Source organism: Tamandua tetradactyla, chromosome X (genome assembly GCF_023851605.1).
Source record: "Tamandua tetradactyla isolate mTamTet1 chromosome X, mTamTet1.pri, whole genome shotgun sequence".
NCBI classification, from domain to species: Eukaryota; Metazoa; Chordata; class Mammalia; order Pilosa; family Myrmecophagidae; genus Tamandua; species Tamandua tetradactyla.
The window spans coordinates 171,750,193-171,771,357 of NC_135353.1; the positions used below are offsets into that span (position 1 = coordinate 171,750,193).

At 39.7% G+C, this 21,165-nt stretch overlaps 1 long non-coding RNA gene across 1 annotated transcript in view; it reads right to left on the reverse strand.

Annotated features, from left to right (window-relative positions):
* LOC143671568 (uncharacterized) overlaps positions 1-6,435 on the reverse strand; it is an 86,567-nt gene extending 80,132 nt beyond the window's left edge. Inside the window, exon 1 of the long non-coding RNA XR_013169602.1 lies at positions 6,379-6,435. This is a non-coding gene — a long non-coding RNA (uncharacterized LOC143671568). The remainder of the gene's footprint in view (positions 1-6,378) is intronic.
* Between the last annotated feature and the right edge of the window lie 14,730 nt (positions 6,436-21,165).

A 21,165-nucleotide genomic window follows, 5' to 3' on the forward strand; every position in this document is an offset into this window, starting at 1 on the left:
GCTTCCATGGTCCAGGAAGATCTCCCAATCTTAAAATGCTTAGTTCAATCACATCTGCAAAGACCTTTTTGCCAGGTAAGGGAACATATCGCAGGTTCCTGGGATCAGGACATGGCCATTTTTTGCAGCAGTGCAGGAAATCAGCCTATCACAATTCCCAACCTCCCATGGCTTTTTAAAGATGAACTGTGAATCAGACAATAGGCAAATCATACAAACGGTGTAGAACAATGCCTCATAGACAGAAAACACTCGACGTGCAATTCTCAGCACTGATCCTGGCATCTCGTCTTTTCGGTGGCTAATTCCTGAGTGAGATTTGCATGTGTTGGTCCCCGTCAAAGACTAGACTCAGCAGCTGGACCTTCGACAGCTCGCCACCTTCCATCTGCCTGGCCACACACAAAGCTTTTTCAAAGGCAGACCCCAAGGAGCTGTCATACGGACCAAGGGAGCGTCCAACCTCCCCAGAACCACCCCTCCCTTTCCAGTATGGGAAACAGACAGTGAGTGGGGTTCCCTCAGTGTGAGGCTCATTTATAGTGGGTGATGGTTGCAGGAAGACAGGGTTGCTACCCAAATTTTGAGTCATAACCCTTGGAAACTGGGACTCTCCATAACTGATTCCCAATGTTTCTATGCAAGAAAGAGACACATCCCACCCCTGCCCCCACCACCCCCAAAAGTAATCTCCCAACCTCAGGCACCTCTGGAAATGGGACAATCCAAACACAGTGCTGTCTTATTCCCTTGGGCCCCAAAGGCAATCACGACGTTGAAATCTAGGTTGTCTAAAAGTTCTTACACTTGGTTCCGCTCACTATTTCCCCCACTGCCCACAGAAATCTTCCATCGTGAATATTTCAGTTCTTGATGGCCCCAGTTTGCCTACCTGAGGAAGGAATGCAAAGAGACACAGTTTCTCTCTCCATCCCTTCTCTGACTTTAGGCAATGATGTGAATCTAAACCACATGGTCTGAGAACCACATGTCACATTTCAGTTGACTGGCTCATTACGAATGTGAGTTCCTTTGGTCTATTTCCACCTCGGTCAATCCCTTGTCTTTGGGTGATCCCCAGGTAATTGCATTTTCAGCAAGATTCCCAAGTAATTGATTCTTACGTGCAATGAAAGTATTTAAGCACTGATCTAAGCCATAATATATTGATGAGTCAATTAATCTTAGGAACAACTTGTTTCACCCTCTCTGAACTTGAATGACCTTCCTGGGTCCTCAGAGGCTGCCTAATATACAAGTATTGGAAAGATAAACTAATCCATTTCCAGAGCCTACAAATACTCCTCTAACTGGCTATGTTCCCCCCAAGAAAGTAGTGAAAACAGGATGGCTATCTAAAACGTCAACTGGAAAAAAAAATGGATATAAGAATAATAATTGGAAGTCACCTCTCGGCGCAACAAAAAAAAGAGAAATGTTTAAGTAAATTGTTATATTGATCGATAATAGAACACGATGCCGAGAGGAATAATAAACAGTAAAACTGTGTGAGGACATAGAGAAAGCATCCCATTTTAGCGAAAGCAAACAGAATACAGCATTGTAACAACAGGTAGTCATAGGTAATGAGGCGAGAGAAGGACTTAATCCAGAAAATCTGTGAGCATAATAAATGTTTACTTCTGGTGATTAAGATCAGTTATCGGGATTGTGGTTGCGCTCAGTGGGCAGAGGCATTATTTCAAATGAAATGCGAACATGAATATAGTTCTTGGTTGAAGACAGTGGGCTGATGGTTGATTTCATTTTTTTTCGGATGAAATTGTGTTTTAAAGATTTTCCAGATCAAGAGCCAACATAACGCAGGCCTTCAACATACATATATGCCATAAAAGTGCCATAAAGAATCAAAACAGAGAAATCTGCAGAAGGTTCTGTATTTGAAGGTCATAATCCTAAAGATTCTAAGAGGGAATGGATGGATTCTTTCATGAAGTCTGGTTTGAAAACCATATGCCTTGTTTTTGTACTAAAACACAAAGTAGAGTAAAATGGAAGTTTCCAGTTAATAGGAATTCCTCTCTGTTGGGTCGAATTGTGTGTCCCAAATAGACCTTATTTAGAAATACGGTCTTTGTGGGTGTACTTAAATTAAGATGGTATCTTACTAGAGTGGGGGCTAGGACCTAACTCAATATGTCTGGTGTCTTAGAAGAAGAGGAGAGAGGTTATTTGGAGACGGAGACAAGAACTGGGCCCTATCAGGATCCAGGGTAGCTGTGGGGAACAGCAGCTTTCTTCATTTCTCTCTCAGAAACCACTGGCTCCTCTTCTCTCTCATCTGTGCTCCATTTTCCTTTCTCTTTCTCTCCCTAAGGACACAATGGAGTCACATGAACTGCGTCCACCATGTGACTGTATTTGGGTTCCCCAGATATTTTTGCCCGTGGGTTTTGTGCAGCCTCTGAATCTTGGCTTGTCAATCACTTCTTTGACTTGACATCGCATCCCATGGCATTTCTTCATCTTTGGATGCCTCTGTTGAATGAAGCATTCTTCCGATCTTTACTCAAATTTCTAAGAGGACACCTCTGATTGACCTGGCTTACCATTCCTCATAGGGCTGCACAGATCACAAGTCCCTATTCAACCAAGGAATGTTTGCACTCTGGTCGCAGTCCAGCTGTTACTGTGGGCAAGGATGAGGACAGGATAACGTGATGGCAATATGTAGGGGAGGCAGTTTTTTCTGTTAGATCAGGAATCACATGGGAGAGTCTGGATCACACACTTTCAACCCAGTTCCCATTTTGGAAGAACTTCTTTGGTCCCAATTGAAGGAGAATAATCCAATGAAGTATTCCAATCACTCATACTTCTCCTTCACCCCAATTTCCATCCCTGCTTCCTTGACAGATATTCTATGGTGATTTGAATATGTATTTGTACAGATTTAGTTATTTTTGAACCTCTGTCCCTATAGGCTACTTGCTAATACAATTACCTACTATTATATTGGATCTTGCCATCTACACACTGAGTACTGCATAGAGATGTGGGAATCATCCGCTAAGGAGGGAATCATCTATAGGTCAATCCTTAGAGACAGAAAGCAGATTGCTGTTGTCAGGGGCTGGAAGAGGGGAGCGAGGACATGGTGGCTAATGGGTTTCCTTTTAGGGTAATGAAAATGTCTTACCCAAAATTATGGAAGCACTAAATGCCACTGGAAATCATTAAATGGCATATTTTGTGTTACGTGAGTTCCACCTCAATGTAAAAAACAAAAGAAAGAAAGGAATTGCATTCTAAACCCCTGTCTTGTCCAGAACTATAATCAAGATGGGCAAGTATAAACATAAAATGCAAAATATGCTCCAGCTTATTTATCCTGACTGGACTCATGAGTGGCTGGAAAATTCAATATGGCAAGGGACAAGTAGCAGCCCCAACAACAGACCCGACCTAAACAGTAAGCTTATCGAATAGCTAAGTTTTCCAACAATGAGCAAAGAGCCCAAGCCCTGTCTTAAGAGAAGGTGCTACATCCCAAAAAACACAGTGAAATGAAGGGAAATGAACCGTGAGTCATACACTACCTTTTATGGCCTCCACCTTCAAATAAAGCATTATGTATTTGTTTCACTGGAAATAATTATGCCACCAATTTACCACGATGGGACCAGATAGTCAATTCATCGTTCCAGTAAGACATTCCAACTTCGCGGGCCCTTTTGTATAGATTCAAAAAATAAAACTGTTGTTCTGCAAATTTAAGTTATGTTTGCTGTGCCTACACCACTCTAATTACAAGCATGGGGAAAGTATTTTAGATGATTAAAAAGTCCAGGGGGCATTGTATTCTTTAGGAGGTCAAAAAAACTAAAGGCATATTTGCAGATACTTTATTTGGGGACTCTGATTATTGAAGCTGCAAGAAACCAGGTGCCCTTGGAAAGGCCAGACATTGTCTTAGTCAGGGGGTAATTACACGGAACACTGAACATACTTGAGACATGTACATCTGCTTGAAATTTTCTGTATTTTGCCTACAAATCATTATTTTTGTGCTGATGGCTGTGACAGGGATATTAACATATCAGATGCTCAGAAGTTTCAGGCCAATGCCAAAATAATCTGACATCCTAAAAGGTGATATATCTTTGCAAGCATATTAATTAGGGTTCTGTTACTGCTGGTGTTTCTAAATATCTAAATACCTTATCTGTTTTGTTTTGTTTTGTTTTTTTACATCAAAGTCTCTATGAACTTTGAAAGAAAATGTGCTTAGGGAAAAAATTATCTTAAATTTCTTTAGTGCATGTTGAATGTCCTTTTCTTACATTTTTCAGAAAAGATGTATTGACATTTTTTCCTAAGTATGGCAAAATCTTAAAAATGGAGAAACCACAAAGAGTATTCATCTAAAACAGTCAAATACCCCTTAACCAGTCTGCTTTACTTCTAGGTTTTAACTACAAAGCAAATGAACAATTTTCAGGCAAAATCCCCACTTTCCAAACCCAAAGCAGGAATATTACTAAACACAAGTTGGAGCATTTGGCAGAAATTATTCTATTTTGTCAGCAGCACAAATTCTTTCCTATCCAAATTCCGACATACTCAGTCACTGTTTGGTTGCATGGAAATTTCTAACTCCTGAAACTGTATTATAGAATTTTTAAGCCACCAGTTTTTTATTGGAGAATTACATTCAATTTTATATAGTTGATATCCCCTCTGGAAGTGCTAAGTCACTTTTATGATTCTCTGCGATAGTATGAAAAATGAAACTTGCTGAAATTCATATCATTCACAGTCATTTAGGAAATCCTATCTAGGAGATTACCAGTACATGCAAGACCGATATTTTGGAACACAGGCAAAAATTACAAAACACTACTTGTAATTTCTTTTGAGAGTTATTTCTCTGCCATAATGATTTTCAATTTGAGGCAGGTGCAAGCAAGCTCAATCAAGCCAATCCATTTGCTACAAAATGCTCTTCCATCCTCTCATATGATCCATCATCATTAAAAAAAAAAAAAAAAAGCATTCTCAGTTAAAAGTTGAATCCTACTTCATCAAAATTAAAAACTTTTGCTTCGGAAGACACCATCAAGAAAATGAAAAGGCAACCCACACAAAGGGAGAAACATCTGCAGGTCATAAATCTGAGAAGCCTGTCTAGCAGAAAGAGCTCTCACAACTCAACAATTAAAAAAACAATCTGACTTTTAAAAGGACAAAGGACTTGAATAAACGTTGTTCCGAAGAAGATGGTCAATAAGCACATGAAAAGATGCTCTGTATCATTAGTGATCAGGGGATGGCAAATCAAAACCACAATGAGATACCACTTCACTCGCCTTGTGGAGTGAAAACAAAACAGAAAACATCTCACAAAGAGAAAACATCTCTTGCAATTTGTGGAGAAATTGGAATCCTTGTGCATTGCATGTGAAATGGTAGAGCTGCTTGGGAAAACAATGTGACAGTTCCTCAAAAAAGATAACCATCATATATACAGTAACAGAATAAAAAGTTAAAAATATATATATATCCATGGAACTTTTGTATCACTCCAGAAGAAGAAATAAGGAGAAAAAAGAAAAAAAAATTCCAGGAAACTAGCTTATACAGTGAATCCCAAGTTAAAACATGGGCTACCGCTAATGGTATGATTAGAAACTGTGTTTTCCTCAATTGCAACAAATGTTTCCACCCCAATACCAGGTACTAAAAATAGGGTGGCATTCCAGGAATCTTGTATCTAATGCCTGGCTTCCACAACATCTCTAATTAAAATTTAAAAAAGTTGAACATAGAGAAGTTCTTTGGTTTCTTCAAACTTTTCATCATGTAAAGAGGTCCTAAAACTAAAAGTTTTGAGAACTGCTGCTTTATGAATATGCTTTCCAATGATGAACTTGTACAGATTGAATTCTCTGATATGCAACTGTTGGATTCAACTGAAGGGGAAACATTCTCTCTCTACAGAGAGCTTGATGTTCTCTCTTTAACGTTCTGCATTTGGTAAATATGCAAGACACAGGACCGGGGCGATGCAGAAGTAGGGGACAGGTGAAATGGGTGATTAAATCACTCCCTACATGAGATAACAGATGTGCACACACTTAAATCTCCTAAAAGTGACTGAGTTATAAGAGACAGTGTGAAATGCCAGCTTCGATAAACTGCTTTGCTAGCGTGAAATAATCCTTATGGTTAGGAAATCTAAGTACTTTCATTGAAAGCATTTTCTATTATCAATTGAATTCTGAGATTTAAACTTGCTCTAATCAGATTCAATGCTATATGCTATGGCTCACAGGCCAGTTATGCGGTTCTTGTAAATAAAATTTTGTTGGCACACAGTCATGTGCATTCATTACATATTGCCTTATGGCTACTTACTTGCTTGTTGAGTCATTGCAGCAGAGTCTCTGTGACACACGAGATGGAAAATATTTACTATCTGGCCCTCTACAGACAAAGTAAGCCCAGTTAAATCACGAGTAAATTTTGTAGAAGTCACAGGGATGAGTTGGCAGAAGGGGGAAAGAAAATGGAAATGGATGGGTCTGGGAGCAGGGCAACTTGTGCAATTTTGGGTTGAGGTTGCTGGTCAAAGGGACTTGGTGGTCAAGCCAGGACTGGTTTGTTATCTCAGGATCCCTCCATTGGTTGGGACAAAGCAGCAGGAGCTGAAGTTTGATGATGATATTACAATTAGGCATACAACTGAGCTTTAGATGGAGAGGTTGAAAGGCAATAGAAGATCTTAATATGAGGGTAGGATCAAGCTGACCAAGATGGAATTCCAAGGGCCAAGCCGGTGTCCCCATGACCAGCACATAAACTGGTCCACCTGAAGACCATTTGGGAATGAAAACTGCAGCTAACACAGCTGTAAGGCTATCTAGATGATCAGCTACTGACAGCTACAGAGTCCAGTCCTTATTTTTCCTGTAGGAAGAGATGTGGTTATCATTGATTTGGACCCAATCAAAACTGACTATGAAGCTGCAGGCTCTGTGCCACTTATGGCTGGGAGAAGTTGAGGCCACAGGTAAAGGTACACAAAAAGAACAAAAACAGGGGAAAAGACCAGAATTGACAAACCACATAGAAACTAGAGGAAGGCGCTTAGAATCTAGGAATGCTGACAAAAGAGCAGAAGGAGCTGAGAAATTGGGAAAACAGACTACAGCTTAATAATGAACAGGAACATAATATTTGCAAAACTCCCTAGCCAAAGCTACAACTTCTTACAAAAACCAGGTGAGAAGCTGGATATTAGTAACAGATATTCAATCAGTTTTAGGATGATCCCCCTTTATATCAACATATGCCCACAGCCCAGAGACAGGCTTTTTAGCAACCAAAGGGTGTGTTGACCCCTGGCTCCTGAGTGAGGATGTGATTGATTTGTTTGAATAATTCTGTGGGCTGGCAGGGGAATGAAATCCATTAGGATGAGACTGGATGGAAAGCTGATAGGGGAACTAGGCAGGTGGGTTGAATTTCCCACTGGTTGCAGGGCATATCTGGTGAAAGCAGGGAAGCTCAGGGGCTCACAGCCTCTGGGGCTTTGTGAAGCTCTGAGATGTCGATGCAGCACCTGAAATTTCAGGCCTTGCAATTAGGACGATTGAGACAATTTTATTTCCACCTCAGTTGACACTGACACATGCGTGCCCATGTGTGTAAAGGCACATGTGTACCCACACCTGATTTTCTATACCATTTGATCCAAAATCTTCATTGACGCACAGAGAGATTTGTTCAAATGAATTATGCAATGACATGATGTCCACACCAGGATTAGAACCAGAGCTGTTGCATGTGGGCTCTTTTGAAACCAGTTTTCAGCTTAGTGCTTCCTAAGACAATCCTTGACTGTCCGAGCAGAGATCAGACTCTTCTCAGTCAAGCTGAACCAGGTTGAAGCCTGGACACTGGACAGGCCCATAAGAGAGGGAATAGGCAGGCAGGAGATGCCAAGCTTTAGACAAAGACTCATTTCAGATATCTGACCTCTGGAACAGTTAGATAATAAATTTGTGTTGTTTCAAGCCACCAAGCTTGTGATCATTTTTTGCAGCAGCTATAGGAAACTAATACAGATGGATGGATGGATGGATGGATGGATGGATGGATGGATGGATGGATGGATGGATGGATGGATGGATGGATGGATGGTTGGATGGATGGATGGATGGATGGATGGATGGATGGTTGGATGGTGGATGGATGGATGGATGGTGGGAGGTGGATGCATGGGTGATAGATGGATGGATGGTGGATGGATGGATGGATGAAGAAATAAAGAAAAAGGTGGATGGTGGAAGGATGAATGGATGGAGAGATAGATGGATAGATAGATGGATGGATGGTGGATGGATGGATGGATGCATGTGTGAATGGATGGAGGGATGAATGGATGGTGGGTGGGTGGGTGGATGGTTGGACGAATGGATAGACAGATTGATGGATGGATAGATAGATGGAAGGATAGATGGATGCATAAATGGATGGTTGGGTGCTCAATGGGTGAGTGAATAGGTAGTTGTATAGATGGATGGGTAGACAGGTCGGTAGAAATTTATAGTTGAGTGTGTGTGTTGAGTGTGTGTATGCGTGTAAAATAATGAACACATATAAGATTAAAATTTATAGGAAATAAAAGCCTTGCTATAACCACTATTTCCACCCCTTCTGATCCTAAGCATTTGCTAGAGCTATGACAAAACCAAGCGCATTTGGTTTAACTTCTTTTTATTGAGTCTTATTTCTAAGTGATGAACAGGAAACAGGCCAAAATGCAGAACGTCTGAGAGGGAAGGTCACAAAAATAGAGTGGATTCATCAGTATCATCAAAGACTGGCCTTGTAGCCTCTGGAGATGAGCTGCACAGGCATGTTCCAAGTTTCCCAGCTGACTTTGCATCCCACTGCAGAGACTCTAACCTACATGCTGAGATGGTCAGACTTGATTTGCGTCATAGCTACTCAAGTCCAGACGCGTTCAGCTAGTCTATTAGTTGGCGTTCTCCAGGGAAACAGAACCAATAAGGTATATATATATATATACAATATATTACATATTTATATCAACAATATATGTATATTAAATATTATGAGATTTACTAATGGAAGAAGATGGCATTCATCTCCCAAACAGGCACAGGTCATGTCTTTAGGGAAAAAAGCACAGAGGGAAAGGAAGGGAGGGTCCCCAAGGGCTGGCACACACACACGTGCAATCTGAGGTGTCCTGCTATGTCCAGGAAGGCCTGGTGGCTTTGTGGGAACTAATGTATTTACAGGACCACAATTCCTTAGCCTGGAAAATGCCTTGGGTCCATGCCATTGGACATCACTCCATCACCCACGCAAAGAAACAGAGATGCAGCAGCTTGTATCTCTCACACCAGCCCAGAGAATCATAACTATACCTCAGGGATGTTCTATCTTTGTACTTATGACCTGGGAGTATTGCATTTTCCCTCTGGGGTATATCAAAATTACATCTGTGGGTCTCCAGCCCTCTTTACCTAGTATCTCTCAAAAACTACTAAGCAAAGCTACCGTAGATTTAGCTCATACCACAGGGCATAGAATAAAACTATGCAGTTCCTCTTTATGCTCTTAGCATATTTGTCTCTGAGAAAAAAGAAGCGAAGTATTTTGGAATTATGGAATGCAGAAAGCATGGCTATCATGAATCAGCACAAAATCTGTGCTGACAGGCTAAAGCATCATGTTGGGCAATAACATGGAAAGAAAAATGTATCTTTACTCATAATTTTCCTCCCAATAAATCTCTTTATTAGCATTATTGAGAAGCCTATTAGGTAAATCTTCATTTTTCTTTAGAAAGGAAGAAAGGGAGGGAGGGAAGAAAGGAGGGAGAGAGGGAAATGAGGGGAAGGAGGAAAGCAGGGAAGGAAGAAAAGAGGGAAGGAAGGAAGGAGGGAGGGAGGGAGGGAGGGAGGGAGGGAGGGAGGGAGGAAGGAAGGAAGGAAGGAAGGAAGGAAGGAAGGAAGGAAGGAAGGAAGGAAGGGAAATGCCATATAATGAAGGCTCTCTCCATCAGGTCCTAAGAAACATTTCCCCAAACGCAATCTGCTTGAGTTTTTAGTGCAAATAACTGCAAACTTTGTGGCCAAAAGCCCTACGAATTTAATGTCTAACAATTCTGTAGGGTAGAAATCCACCAAGGGTCTCACTGGGATAAAATCTCCTTCTGCAGAGTCTTAACGAGAATACATTTCCCTGCCTTTTCCAGCTTCGAGAGGCTTCCTGCATTTGTTAGCTCATGCAGGAAGGCATTGTTAGCCCCTTCTTCCACCTTCAAAATGCACCTCTCTGGCCTCTGCTTCCATCCATCCATTCCTTTCTCTCACTCTCACACTCCTGACTCCCTCTTATAAGAACCCTTGTGTTACACTGGGCTCATCTGGACAACCAAGGTAGTTTTGGCACCCCAGGATCCTTAATTTAATCACCCCAGCAAAGTCCCTTTTCTCATGTATTGAATGTATTCAGAAGGAATTTGCTGTATTATAATACAACTGTGATAAGCATATAAAGAGGCAAGGAACAAAAAAAAAAAGAGTCAGTTAGTCAGTGTAGGAAAAGTAAGAAGCTACACAAGGAAAGAAAGATGAAGACGCTCTGCGATTTATAGAGCTCTAATAAATGTATGCCTTGAATATTAATTTAATAAACTTTGAGGTTAAGTCATATTAGGAAGACCAATAAATAGAAAAGAAGTGTGTGTGTCTGTGTGTGTGTGCACGTGTGCATATGCCTGCACACGCTTGGGAGAAAAGCAATTGGGCAAGAAACCAAAAATCATCACCTTCCAAGTGGAAAGCTAATAGCTGCCATCTACATCTAAGAAAACAAGAAGCTTTGACGAAAATAAAAATTAAATGAGCCAGGCCTGAAAAGACATATTGTCTGATGCCACTGATATGAGATTATTAGAATAAGGAAACTCACACAGTTAGAATCGGGAGCAGATGAAAGATACCAGTGACCTCCTGAAAGCTCAGAGGCCAGTGTCCTTGTGGTAACAGGCTCAGCCGCCTGGAGAGAAATTTAAGCCATACATCCTGGTGAGAACAACCAACGGGAAACAGGGTGCCAAATGGTGCAGCTGCTGTGGAAAACAGACCAGCAATTTCTCAAAGAGTTAAACATAGAGTTACCATATGAACCAGCAATCCCTCTACTAAGGATAGACTCGAAGGAATTGAAATCAGGAACTAAAAGAGATACTTGTGCAGTTTGTTCATAATAGCCAAACTATGCACAATAGCCAAAAGGTGGAAGCAACCCAAGTTTTCATTCAGAGATGAATGCGTGGGCAAAACGTGGGATAGCCTCACGATGGGAGGACACACAAAGGATATATCCTCAGGAGGTGAGTAAGCGCTCATAATGGATGGTGCTGACACTGAAACCTTGTGAATACGTTTATACTGCTGAATTGTACACTTAAAATGGTTAAAATGGCAAATTTTTGCTATGTGCAATTTTTTTTAATTGAACACTTTAAAAAACTGCAAACTTTTAAGGGGAAAAAAAATAAACACAATTTTTAAAACTAAAAGAGGCTCCTAAACCCTTCAGAACATCAGATCTGTGGGTGTGCCGGTCTGAATCTGTGGTGGACCCCAGAAAAGCCATGCCCTTTGATCCTCATTCAATATTGCTGGGTGGGAGCATTTTGATGGTTTCCATGAAGATGTGACCCACCCGATGGTGGGTGGTAACTTTTGATTCGATGATTTCCATGGAGGGGTGTCTCCACCCACGGAAGGTGGAGCTGCTTGCTGGAATCCTTTAAAAGGGGAAACATTTTGGAGAGAGTCCCTTTTTGGTAGAGCCACGTGAAAGCCAGCAGACGCCGCCATGTTCGCCTTGTGCCCCTCTAGCTGAGGGAGAAATGTTGAATGCCCTTGACCTTCTTGAACCAAGGTATCGTTCCCCAAATGCCTTAGATTGGACATTTCTATGGACTTATTTTAATTGGGACATTTTCTCGGCCTTGGAACTGTAAACTAGCAACTTATTAAATTCCCTTTTTAAAAACCATTCTGTTTCTGGTATATTGCATTCCAGCAGCTAGCAAACTAGAACAGTGGGCTCCAGTTACCTCTGAAGGTGAGGCCGGACAGGGCTGAAACAGGAGGCTTGCTTTACAGAATCTGCAAGATGATTTCTTCTCTCTATACCTTGGAGCTAGGTGATCAGTTGTTCCCCAATTCCAACAAATGACTGGGAATATTTCCTTTGGAACCATCCATCAATGAGAAAGGTCCTAGATGCATGGATGCCAGGAAGAGCTGAGGGCAAAGGGGAGATACAGCAGCCACATCACCAGCATCAAGAGAAAGCCCCTAAATTGCATGTCGAAATTCCCAGCCCCTTCCTCCTGTTGGGTGTCCAGAAAACGTTTCCATATGGACTCCTCTCTCCAGGGAACTGCCTGGCCCAAGAGGAAATTTCCAGAGGTAGTAGAATAGAAAGTTCCCCCTAAATAAGTGACCAGGCGCTCACCCTAATAGTGGAATCTACAGGTGACAAAGCTAAAGCAGATACACAGGCTCTGAAACAGAAAGGGACAGCCGAAGATCACCAGACATTTGAGAACAGGCTCCACCATGAAAAACAGAACCCAAAAGAAATATTCAGAGCAAACGGAGACACTGCAGGAGGAACCAAAAACAAACCAGGAGCAGAAGAAACTTCAAACAAAACAGGAAATTTTCAGAGAACCAAGGGAAGCTTTTAGCCAGCAAATGTTCATTGGGTGTGGTTTGTTTGTTTGTTTAAAGACATGTTCAGAGGACAAGGAGAAGCTATTGGCATGTATGAAGATAAAGGTAAGCCCATCACCAGGAAAGGAAGAAGACAAAGAGACGGAAAAGAGAAGAGAAAAGTTTAATTCCAGTAAAACGATTGATCTAGGAGATCCAACATCTTTATAATAAGAGTTTCAGGAAATGAGACAGAGAAAGTAGAAGGATGGTAGTCAAAGGCATAGCCGAAAAACGCATATCAGAAAAGAGAAGAATCTGAGTCTCCCACACTCAGGGTGGGGAGGGTGTGGTGAGGTGAAAGCTACCTGTAGCACAGGTAGAGAAATGAAGCAAAAGAGGCTCACTCACCTTCTACTCAGGTAGAATGCAAGCTGCTGAAAGCCTTAGCCCTATTAGGATAGAAATCCAATTAAGATGCTTAAAGATTGTGCAGTCACGGGGTTTATTTGATTTTTCTTCTCGAAATGTTACGAGATGCAAATAAATCAAGTGGAAAGGAAGGAACTCAATATGGCACTTTGGGCTGCATCTTTATTTTACCTAACTTAAGGCATTTTTAAAAAGTGACCTCTTTTCTTTGTTTCTTTTGCTAGAGGACTCAATATTTCCAAAAAGAGTCTCACCATTTTAGTTTTCAGTCTTTTATTGGGCACGTATGCCTCGTCTTCCAACTCTTCCAGAAACACTTGGAGGAAGGTCTGAAGCGAGCGTTTGTTTTCCTTGGATGCTACCTGCGCTTGGGAAGACAATGACCTTGAGAGAGATTATGACCTTCGGCCAAGGACAACTATCAAGAGGGAAAATGAAAGTGGGAGATGTCAGCCATCGACGCTCCTGGTGTCGGGGAGCAAGAGATGCCTCTGGAGGGGACCAAGCCGGGGTACTGTCTGCAGCCTTTGCTTCCCAATGAATGTGCCATGGACGTGTTTTCCCTGATGGGATTGGAACTCTCAGGAGTAATTGTATGGGGACCCCAGCAATATCTACAGAAAATAATGGCAGCTGTGGTCTGGATGAGTTACTGTTGCACTGTGAGCAGACTGATGTGAAAGATAGAGAAAGCTTCAAATGTGAAGGGTTTAGAAAAAGCAAAGCAACAGGATGTGGTGACTGCCTGTAAGTACTGAACAGGAAGTCAGAGATAACTTCTAAGTTCAGACCCGAAAGGAGAGAGAGGAAATGTGCCTTTCTGTTAAATATTGAGCATGAGAGCTAGACGGAGGGTGAGGTTAGAAATGAGTCCACATTTTAGTACTTTTTGGTATTTTTACTACATAAAATTAATCTTGCATCAGTAATATTTTGTAAGAAATCGTGGGAATTAAGAAAGCCCTTTACTTAACACTAAAATTGTTCTAACATCAGCTTATTTGGGGAGTGCATTTCCTTGTTTTCATATTCAAGTGTCTTTATTTTTCACCAGGAGATGGTGTGTCTTATATTTGGTTACGGAATGAATTTGAAGTCACTTTATTAATACGTAAAATTAATGAAAAATACTCATAAAAATGAGCAATGCATTGCTCTCATTTCAAAAGGGACAAAATATTTAAAATTGGCTTTGCATGACATGAAGTCTAATTGACCTTTGACCTAGGAGCATCAAAGAAAGTCAGCACATTTGACAGCTGCCCAAATGTAGATGGGCATATTACTTAAAAAGACAGAAAGAGCAAAGAAATATAAGCTGCTTCTCAAGCTATCTGCCTCTAATAATTTTGAAATTTTCTCCATGAACATTTCACTAGCCCTGATGTCTTCAATTCTGAAATTCTGATAGGCTTCTGCTAAATTCACAGGATACTAAAATCACTGAAAACTTTCTACCAGAGGTTAAATAAAATATGGTATAAATAAAAGATGGAATATTTTCCCTTTCATGCATGAAAAAGTGTATATGATATATTGTATATTTAAAATAATGAAATGAATACCAACATAAGGCAAAAAAAAAATGCATCCTGTACCTTAAAAGCGTCTTGTATATCTTTCTAATCCCTCAGAGCTGACATTATGCTGATTTTATGTTAATAGCTGATTTGCTTCTATGTATACTTTTGAATGTATCTTATCTCTAAACAGTATGTTGTCTGCATGTTTTTATTTTTGTTTAACTGAAACTATACTGTATGTTTCTTTTGCAACTTGTTTATTTCTTTCAACCCTATTTCTGAGACTTATGCTGCTGAAACACTTAGCTGAAGGGCATTCCTTTTTCTTTGCTATATAGTACTCCATTGCTTAAATATTCTACAGTGTATTTACCACCTTTTTTTTTCACTTGATAAACATTGAGGTTGTCTCCCATTTTTCTTTTTTTGCTGCTATGAAAAACAATGCCATCAATATTTTCTTATAGTTTTCCTGATTCACACCTGGAAGGGTTTCTTCAGGTGAAATGACTGAGTCATACGCATATTCTCATTTATCTTAAATAACGTCGCATGGTTTTTCAAAGTAGCTGTCATGATTCGCATTTCAGATGGCAGAATACAAGGGTCTCGCGGCTCCGTGTGTTTGCTCAGCCTTGATGCCCACTGCAGTTTCAATTTTATTTCCCTGACTATTACTCAGATTTAATGTTTCATTTATTTGTCACTTCGATAACCTCATCTTTGAAGCTTTTGTCTTTCACCCGATTTTTTTTTACAATTGTATTTGTCTTTTCAAGTTACCATGTAAGAGTTCTTTATAGATTCTGGACATTAATATTTTATTGATCATTTTTAGTAAATAAGTTTTCTCAGGTGATAGCTTGTCTTTTCACTCTCATTCAAGTCTTGAGAAAAGAGTTTATTAATTTTAACGTGGTAAAATGTATTCATCTTTTCCTTTAAGATTTCTGCTCATTGTCTCTTGATTAACAAAGCCTGTCTGGCCACAGATATATTTGCTTATTATCCCTACTAAAAAGCTTTAAGGTTTTTGCCTTTCATTTGCAACTGTTTAATCTAGACAGATTTGATAGGTCTGATCTATTTTTAATAATCTTTACTTTTCAGTTGACTATAAAATGAATAATAAACATTTGAATATTATTATTAAATATTCTTCTACCATACTATTGTAAGTGGCATCCTAATATTCTAGTCTGTAGATGTATCATAATTTATTTAACCAATTCCTTACTGATGGGCATTTAGATTTAGATTGTCTTTTCTTTTTTTGCTAGTATACCTGCATTGCATTAAAAATCCTTGAGGTATGGTCTTATGCATCATTTTTCTATCAATCTGTCAAATACCAGCATATGTTGCCGTGGCTTTTTTCAATCCCATCACCAATCCCACATTGCATTTCCACTTTATCTCCTGTAAAAGAAACTTCATCACATTTATTTTAGCAATATTGGTTTCGTGCATATGAACTTTAAAATCAGGTTGACAAGATCCATAAGAAATACTGCTGAGATCATCACTAAAATGAGAGAGAGAGAGAGAATATCCCTATCTTTATACATTTTTATACTACTAAATATACGTATCTTTTATGACATTCTTCTATGTCTGCAAAAGAACATTAAAGTTTTGCAATTTTTTTTCAGTTCTTTGTTGTTCTTGCATTTCTTTCGTTAGAATAATCTCAGGTACCTCATTACTTTTTATTGTTATTGTAAATTGTTTCTTTTTTATTATATTATTACATACTCTGGTATATAGTAATGAAATAGACTTTTGCTTGATGATTTTAGAAATGCCAACTTGCTAAACTCTCTCATTAATTTTATGTTTTGTCAATGATTTTTTTTGGTGTTTATTATATATATGTATAATATACAAATATGCATATATAGCATATATATATGTGTAGGGCAAGAGGATAATATTTGTGACTGAAATTGTTTTCCTTCTTTCCAATCCTTATTACTTTTCTTTTTCTTTTTCTGATTTTATTGTACAGGCTATACCCTCTATTACAATATTAAACAGAAATTTTGATAACAAACTTGAGTTACTCCTGATTTCAAGAACACTGCTTCTACTATTTCACCAGGTAGTGTGATGCACAAGAAGTTATTTGTAGAAAACGTTTATCAGATTAAGGAAGTTTCCATTTATTCCTATTTTGTTAAATCGTGAATGGATGTTCAACTTTATCACAATTATTTTCAGTATCAAATGACGTGTTTTGTTTCGTTTTGCTTTGTTTTGTTCTCTTCCTTAATCTGCTAATATTTAAAATACAGTCAGACTTTGTCATGTTGAACTGTGCGTACCCAGAATAAACCACACTTTTGTTCATACATTCCTTAATTTGGGTTATCCTGGAGGTTATTCTTATGCATCAAGTAGATATCACCTTGTTATTCAAGATGTAGCGGAGAGGCTGGAGGGAACTGCCTGAAAATGTAGAGCTGTGTTCCAGTAGTAATGTTTCTTAAGGGTGATTGAATAATGACATAGCTTTCACAACGTGACTGTGTGATTGTGAAAACCTTGTGTCTGATGCTCCTTTTATCTACCTTATCAACAGATGAGTAGAACATATGGAATAAAAATAAATAATAGGGGGAGCAAATGTTAAAATAAATTTAGTTTGAAATGCTAGTGGTAAACGAAAGCAAGGGGTAAGGGGTATGGTATGTATAATCTTTTTTTTTCTCTGTTATCGTTTTATTTCTTTTTCTGTTGTCTTCTTTTTCTGAATTGATGCAAATGTTCTAAGAAATGATGAATATGCAACTATGTGATGATATTGAGAATTACTGACTATATCTGTAGAACAGAATGATATGTTAATGTTTTTGTTCTTAATTTTTTTTAATAAATAAATTTTAAAAATTCCTTAATTTGGCTTGCTAATACTTTGTTTTGGAATTTGTACCTCTGTTCAACAGTAAGAAGCGTCTATCATTTTCTTTGCCATTCTCTTTTCACTGGGTTCTGGTGTCAACATATTATTGATATCGACATATTTTACCTCATAAAACAGTTTGAGGATCTTGCTTTTTTTCTGTTGTCTGGAGGAGTTTAGCAAATTTTGGAATCTTTTTGCTATCTGATAAAACCACCTACTCTTGGAATCATTTTGGGGGGAAGACTTTTGACTACAAACTCAGCTTATTAAATGCCTATAATACTATTTAGGTTGTCTAAAACTTCAAGAGGCAGTTTTAGAAAGATATGTTCTTCCTCAAATTTGTCTATTTTGTCCAAATTTTAAACGTTTCAGGGCAAAGTTATCTCTTTTTTTCTTTATAAACTCTGTAATATCTGGAGATAACCATGCACTCTAGTTATTAGTATTATTCTTTGAAACATTCCATTTTCCTTTTATTTCAACCTTACCAGAATTTTGTTAATTTTATTATTTTCATTTTACTGATTTTATTTTTATACTCACTAAAATTAAACTGAAATTTAATTAAAAACAAACTTTATTAGCATTTAAAATGACTTTTTGCTACATGGATTCTATTTCATTTTGTTGTCTAATTCAACAAATTCTGCCACCTTTCCTCTCTTTTTTTCTATTTTCTTTGTGCTTATTCTGTTCTTCTTTCTCTAATTTCTTAAGTTAGATGCTTGGCTTATTTAAATGCCATCTCTTCTTTTCCAGTGTAGAACAGCATGGCTTTAAATCCACTGCCGCTAGTCCAAGCTGCATTCCACTCACTGTAGTAGTAAGCAGAATATTCATGTTCATTCACACATAGATAATTGCCAGTTTTGTCATTATGATTCCTTGCTGACCCATGAGTTACTTTAAAAAGCTTTCAGAGCTGCCCCAAGCTTTGTGTTCAGACCATTTGGGGACATTTTATCAGAGAGAGGTCAAATACCCCCAGATTCCAATCTTTTTATGTGCCTCAGTTCATGGACATGTGCAGTCACCTTCTGTGCTGTGCTGTGTAACAAAGAGACACAAACATCACAGCTTCAGACAATACCCAGGTCTTAGCTCATTGTTTCTGAAGGTCAGAAATCTGGTGATGGGCTCAGCTGGGACCCTGATTCAGATCTGATCAGGTGGAAATCAGGGTGTCAGCTGAACTGGAATCTCCTCTGGAGCTTGAACTTCTCTTCCAAGCTCACAAGTTGTTCGATTTACGCCCCTGCTTTCCAGCTGGCTTGGTAAACTCAGGGACTGTCTCAGCTCCTAGAGGTTGTCCCTTAGCACAGTCATAACATGGCTGTTTGTTTGCTCCTTCAAACCCAGTGGGAAACGCTTTCCTCACTTTACACCTCTCTCTTTGGTGAAGGCTCGGACCCTTTTTAAAGGCTTACCTGATGAGGTCAGGCCCACCCAGGATAGCCTGCCTTTGATGGATTTGAAGTCAATTGATTAGGAACCTTACTTACATCTGCACAATCCCTTCACCTATTCCATATAGCATCACTCAGTCCTCACTTTACACCTCTCTCTTTGGTGAAGGCTCAGACCCTTTTTAAAGGCTCACCTGATGAGGTCAGGCCCACCCAGGATAGCCTGCCTTTGATGGACTTGAAGTCAATTGATTAGGAACCTTACTTACATCTGCACAATCCCTTCACCTATTCCATATAGCATCACTCAGTCCTCACTTTACACCTCCCTCTTTGGTGAAGGCTCGGACCCTTTTTAAAGGTTCACCTGATGAGGTCATGCCCACCCAGGACAACATGCATTTGATGGACTTGAAGTCAATTGATTAGGAACCTTACTTACATCTGCACAATCCCTTCACCTATTCCATATAGCATCACTCAGTCCTCACTTTATACCTCCCTCTTTGGTGAAGGCTCGGACCCTTTTTAAAGGCTCAACTGATGAGGTCAGGCCCACCCAGGACAACTTGCCTTTGATGGACTTGAAGTCAATTGATTAGTCCTCTCTTTCTTTCTATTTTCTCTGTGCTTATTCTGTTTTTCAAGAATACATATGACTATATATGTAGAACGGAATGATATGTTAATGTTTTTGTTCTTAATTTTTTAAATAAATTTTAAAGATACCTTACTTACATCTGCACAATCCCTTCACCTATTCCGTATAGCATCATTCAGTCACACAGTGACACCATTGTAATTACAGTTTCTTCCTCAAAAGGAGGATATTATGCATGACAGATATAGCAAGGTTTGGGAATCCTGCAAACAATCTCTGAACCCTCTTCCAACACTGCGCACACTATGGGTTCATACAGAGCCCAGCACTTGAAGAGCTCCATGCTTGCTTGAAGCTCTGCTGTTGCCATCTTGAAATTCATCATCATTTTTTTAACAAAGGGATTCTCTTCTCCCTTGCACTGGACCCCACAAATTATAGAATCTGCTCTCCTGGGGAGCTACAGAAATATTGGGTTCCTTTGCACAAAGAGCACAGTCCCTGGGCAGACTGGGTCTCCTCTCTTTTTCCTGCAGACCTGGCTCACCCCCTGAGGGTCTCTCTGGTTTTAGGGTTTGATTTGGGGCTACGCAACATCTCTTGTATTTCCAAGCTTTTCAAAAAAAAAAGCACTTCTCTAAATGAGACATTACAACATCTACAATGGAATAATTCTAATGTTATCATTTCTCAATTAAATCCATGAATAAAATGACTTCCCCAACTGATCCTACAGAAGCACAGGATATGAGATTTCAGTGCCTGAAGTTTTCAGCTTCTGGCGCCTCAACTATTAAGACAGCAAAACTGCCCCTGCCTCACTGTTCAAAATCCCCAAACGGTTTTTCCAAGCAAAACTTTCAGAATCTAATCTGCACGCTTTAATTATTTTTCTTTTAAAGTACCGAAAGTTAATATTTTTGCCCCACTTTGTAGATACATTGGCAATAGCAAAACCTATGTGCACAGGCTGCTGTTAATGTGAATGCACACGGCGGCGGGGGGGCGGGGGGACGAATTAATGCACGTAGCGGCTACTAAACTGCTGATCGGAGAACCAAGTCCTCGTAAAAGGAATCGAAAGTGTTTCCTTGAGAAACCGAGAGGGTATGTAGAACAACCCATCAGGTATAGAAGATACACATTTGCCCTACGGAAAAGCCACTGCGTTCTCTGCATTTATTCACAAAGAACTGACATGTGAACACTTTGGGGAAAGCATCCACGTGGCGAAACTGGAAGCAGGAGAAGATGCTTTAAGACTTTTAACAGAGGCTCTGTCCCTTCACGAAAAGACAAGGGGCCAGCGGAGTTATATCCCTGTAGCAATGCTTTGCCGAATGTCTCTGCAATCTTTAAGTGACCAAAAACGGCACAAACAAAATCCCGGTGTATTTTTGCCTGCGGCTCAGACTACTCATATAAATGTTCTCCATGGGTTGCAGGTACCCCTGGCTGGTAGAGAAGAGCTCAGACTCTGCACCAGGTTTGGGGGTGGGGCGGGACCTGGGCTCAGGGAGGTGGGCAGGTGATACACAGACCTGCTTTCTCTGAAGGA